This window comes from Panicum virgatum, chromosome 8K (genome assembly GCF_016808335.1).
Source record: "Panicum virgatum strain AP13 chromosome 8K, P.virgatum_v5, whole genome shotgun sequence".
In the NCBI taxonomy this organism is placed as follows: Eukaryota; Viridiplantae; Streptophyta; class Magnoliopsida; order Poales; family Poaceae; genus Panicum; species Panicum virgatum.
Genome location: NC_053143.1, coordinates 24202222 through 24207448, shown reverse-complemented (window position 1 = coordinate 24207448; position 5227 = coordinate 24202222). Strand labels below are relative to the sequence as shown.

Genomic DNA, 5227 nt, shown 5'->3' with positions numbered 1-5227 from the left:
AGGGGGACAACGCATGCTAAGCGCCTGTTTGGCAGGGACTCCGGCTCTTTCGAAAACAGCTCCGGCTCTGACTCTCTTGGTGGAGCAGCTTCTCTAGTGGAGCTGGAGTCATTTTGAGAAATGTTTGGCAAAACGGCTTCACCTGTTGGATTGAAGTAGTAAAATGTCTAAAATACCCCTCCTTGTAATTTTTTTCCTTTTTCCTTCTTTTTTTCCCTTCTTATTTATTCCTCTCTTTTTTTCTCTCCCTTTTTCTTTTTTACCTCTCCTCCTCCTTATCTGCTCGGACCTCAGGCGCCTCTCCTCCACACCACCGACCGCCTTGGCCCCGGCTCAACCCGTCCGCCGCCACTGGCCGCTTGGCCCCGCCTAGGCCGCGCGCTACCTCCGCCGCCATCCTTCTCCACGTCGCCGGCCGCCTCGGGTGCGCGCTCCTTCCACTGCCGCCGGCCACACGGACCCCGCCTGGGTCGTGCGCTCCCTCCGCCGCCGCCCCTGCTCGGCCCCGCCTCAGTCGCTCTCCTCCGCCACCACCCTTCTCCACGCCGCCGACCGTCTCGGGCGCGCGCTCCTCCCGCCGCCCCCGGCCGCCTCGGGCGCGCGCTCCCTCCACCGTCGCCGGCTGCTCGGGCCCCGCCCTCGAGCGAGGGGCATTATGGATGGAGGGGGATGGAGCCGCTCGGAGTCACGAAAACGTGGCTCCGCCTCCCGTATGGAAGCTGCTGGAGGCTCCAAGTCCGGCTTCTGGTCTGGAGCAGCAGCAAAAATGGGCGTTTGGTAGGGCTCCGGCCGGAGCCGCTTGTGGAGCCCTGCCAAACAGGGCCTGAGTGGGGGTCGCGCAAGTGGAGTAGGAAGGAAGAGGCTGTCAGATTGTTTGTTAGTTGTGAAACTAGCGAGCGATTGTAGGATTGGATTTGCGGCAATTGCGCCAGCCAGCTGCTGGCCCATGACAGGTTCTTGCAAAGCATCCAGGAGGACAAATAAAGAGACATCGATAGCAGTATCACCTGGTGAGAAAAGCATCCGTCTTTCATCAAAAAAAAAAAAGAGAAGCATCCGTCAAGCGTCAATATCCTCTGCTCCAGATGGTCGTCTCTTCTACAGCATGGTCATACCATACGCATCAGAGTCCAGCGAGTGTGCTTTTCCCACATGTGCCGCCCGGGGCCGGCAACTTCCTGTCCATTGATTTGCTCCAGAATTCGAGCAGCTTGGTGAGTGGGATTGAAGTTGGTCCCACCACTTTTGCTGGTGGAGTCCACTTGCTTCACGCCTGACTGGTACAAACCAGTACAAGAACCGAGAAAGTTGACGAAGCCACCAGATTCCATTCTCCCCGTTCGTTTCTCTCTTCTCTCTCAAGAAACAAAAAAGTACCACCTCCTCCAAGCGTAGGCCCCTATGCTGGTTCTGCGGTCGACCGTGAACTGACTTCCTCACGGTCGACGACCGCACGTGGGTGACCCCAATAATTCACCAGTCTTCCTCCTTCATTCCTCCCGTGCTCTGTCTCCTTTCTCCTCTTATGTTTCTTCCTCCCGGTCCCCTTTCATTTCCTCTCTTCTGAGCGCCGCCGCCTCCCCGCGCTTCGTCGCCTCCCCGCCGCCGCAGCCACATGCCGCCGCCTCTCCCTTCCTCCATTGAAGCCATGCTCTCTCCCCTACTGAGCGTCGCCGCCTCCATGAGCGCCGCCGTCGCCGGATTCGAGCTCCCCGCCGGCGCGCACCGTTGGATCCGCCGCTGCCACCGGATCCGCGCTCCACCACCGCGCGTGCCGCCGGATCCGCCTCCACGCACCGCGCGCCGCCGCCGCCAGATTCGCCTCCCTGGATGCGGTGGCCGCCGCTTCCCTGGGCCGCGCGCTCCCCCGCCGGTGAGGAGGACGACGGGACGACGATTTTTTTTAGTTTTTTTTCATTTTTTACCTAAGATTTTTTATTTTTTATGTAATTTTTTTTCTCTTTTGTAATTTTTTCTCTTGATTTTTTTGAATTTATTTCATACAATTTTTTTTGAAAAAAATTTTTGCTCTTCATTTTTTCTTTGATTTTCTTGTAAAGAATTTTTTCTCTCTCCAATTTTTCTTTGAAAATTTTGCTGCTGCTCCAATTTTTTTCTTTAATTTTTTTTCTAAATTTTTTCATCAAAAAATAACAAAAAACTTACTATAAATGGCAAAAAAAAATAATGTCTGAAAAGCGACCCCTAGCGTCGGCCGAGCTCATCAGCTACTAGCTGCCGGTAAGTTGCTTTCCCATTTGCATCCAAGGACAAGAAGGTCCTGCCAGGATTTGGCCCTCCAATTTGCCGCTACCCAGCCCAAGCTCCCCCTCCGTCTCATCCCGAACTCCGGCAATATAAATCCATTAGGTTTGGCCATGGCGTGGGTTGATCCGCTGTGTAAGGGATCTAAATAAGACTCAGATCTGGTCAATTTGGGGCTTGCCCCAATCTTCGAGCCAACCCTATGTGAGTTCCTTTTTTTTTTCCTTTTGCTAAGTGGTTCTCGCACAGATCTTGTTAGCAAGTTGCATACACGCTCGGATCTATTTAGCTTAGATCCATGCATGAAATTTTGATTGCTCTAATTTGTTTGTAAGGAAGATGCACCCGCACAAATGTTTCTGGGCAGTAGTGTGTATGTAGTCCATATAGTAATAACTAGTTGGATGTTTTAAGATAAGACATATCTTTTAAGTTTCAAACCAGTGCCGATTTGAGCATGTTGTGGTTCATATGAACAGATCGAAAAATATCTTAAGTTTGAATTAGATTTGCTCGTTTTTGTGTGAGATTCATATATAGTACAATGTGTTTGCTTGGGAGTTCGGTGTGTGCAGCAAGGAGTTATCAATTTTTTTTCATGAAATCTGATCCTTAAACGGTACCATTATAGTTGGTACTGGAAATCTAGCTTGTTACACTATCCGATACACCTCCAATGCAAAATTCTCATGGCAGAGATTTAGGTCTTAAACTTGACCCGGTAACAGGGATAAAAAGGTTTACCTGTCTTTTGTTCTTATTAATTACTCGTAGTTTCAGAAATATATCACACCTTGCGAAGATCATTGATCAATGACTTCAGCTTTGGTATATAACAGCTCTGGCCCGGGCCACTGTATTTGCTGCAAAAGATTATTTCATAGCAGCTTCCTTCTATGCAAAGGTGATACTCATAATAATATTCGTGTCATGTGGTAACGTTTATACATATTATGTGGTAACGTTTATACATATTATGCAGCTTCCACCTCCACCGCTGTCCACCCCTGCCTCCTCCGCCTCCGCCGCCCACCCCGGCCTCCTCCGTCACCGCCCAACCCTGCCTCCTCCAGCCGCGGACTCTCTCTGTCCAATGGAGGCCTGCGTCCGCACGATGCAAGACCGGAGGAGGAAGGACAGGAGGCGGCGCGCGCGGCTTCGACCCTCGACGGCGCAGCTCTGGAACGGCGGCAAGGCGAGGAATGGCAAAGCGACCCGGACGCCTAGGTTTTTCTACCGCCTGGATGTCTAGGTGACGCCTTGAAAACAGATATTGTGCGAGCATATAACCAGTACAAAGAGCAAATCATATTTCATATGCAAATCATATTGTGTAAGTAAAGATGATTCCAAGATATTGTCATTTCTAAATATATATATTCAGAAAGGAAGAATTATTATAAAGATAGTGTCATTTCTAAATCATGTTTCATATTGAATATGTTTTAATTAGACATTGATAAAAAAAATCTCTAACATGAAAGTGGCTTGTTACTGCTTTTCTTTTTGTGCCCCATGTAAATGATTGAACCAACATCAGTGACTATACATTACAAATGTTTTTTCGGGGTGGAATATGGACTCTAGAATGTCACAGTGTAATGGATTTTAATGACATGATGGTACATGAATTTTCCATTGTAAGTGAGGGAGATCAAGGAAGAACCTTCTCTTTCATGTTGGTGGCAGAAACATTTCGGATGTCGTTACTGATCATTTAGTGTGATCTTCACCTTATGATTCAGTACGAGATCTTGATGTATTTAGAAAGTTCAGTCATATGTGTACAAATCATATTTACCCTCTTTCCACTTTTTCCCTAGAGTTTCAGACTTGGTGTGTACATATTGGACTAGAACATGAGGCGCGCTTTGCGTGCTCTATCATGAAGTCAATTTCAATCTTCCCAGATCATGATCTAACTCAGCATCAAATCATAACTCAAGTGCTTGGAGCAAGCCTCGCTGGAACACTGATAGGCTGTGAATCCACCTTTGGTTGTAAAGTCAAGCCTACACTAAACAGATTTACAAATGCAGAAGGAAACAATTAGCGACAAGCTATCTTGGTAGATAGAATATGCATTACAATCTCAGAACTGCCTTACACATGAATGTGCTCAACCTGATAATTGTTATTTAGGAAAAATATACAACACTTTGCTCTATGGTACAATTGGTGTTTCAGGTAAGGTTCATCTATGCAGACACATAAATGGATGGGAGTGTACAACTGCAGCCAAGATGTGTAGCTCTATTTAAGATACCAAGCTAGAAGTAAACAGAAGAATTTTGCATGCGGCGTAGCTTCCTCTATGCAAAGATGTTTGTTATGATAGTCAGCAGAACTATAATTTTATCTAGGATGACCATGCCATGAGCAGTTTCTTGGATCAAGCATAAAGGCATCTGCAAAAGAAATGAGTGTGCAGGTTCATTAATGCCCTTTGTAGATTGTTGGTGTCAGAGGGCGAGCGTCCAAGGGCGTAGTCGTGGTGGACGGGCGGCCGGGGACTCGTCTCCCGGCGGCGGCGAGGACGAGACGCCGTCCAGGCGGCCGGCGTCAGGCGGAGCAGAGTGCAGCAACAAGAACAGAGGAGCAAGCACACACAGGAAAGACACAGGCGCCCAGAGATGAGATTGATCTCTAGCGTAACCTCTTCCATTAGCGATTACCATAGATGTAGAGTACATTACATAACTGACGGAATTACGAAATTCCAACACACACACATGCTAACTGAACTTCCAGGACGTGGCTGGATGCCTAACTGCTCTAGCCATTCTTCTTCCTCTCGTATATGCGGCCAATCATAACATCTCTCCCCTCCTTCGGAAATAGCTCGTCCTCGAGCTTGAAGTCGGGGTAGGAGGTTCTGAACTCAGGAACTGGCTCCCATGTTGCTTCCAACTGTGGAAAACCTGACCATTGGACAAGAACATTGCAGCGTTGCAGTTTTGAT

General features: G+C 48.3%; 1 long non-coding RNA gene across 1 annotated transcript; it reads left to right on the top strand.

Moving 5' to 3' along the window:
* Window positions 1-2215: 2215 nt before the first annotated feature.
* Window positions 2216-3669, top strand: LOC120644259. Its single transcript, XR_005663545.1, has 2 exons — window positions 2216-3169; window positions 3248-3669. It is a non-coding gene; the product is annotated as an uncharacterized LOC120644259 (long non-coding RNA).
* The last annotated feature ends 1558 nt before the right edge of the window (window positions 3670-5227 follow it).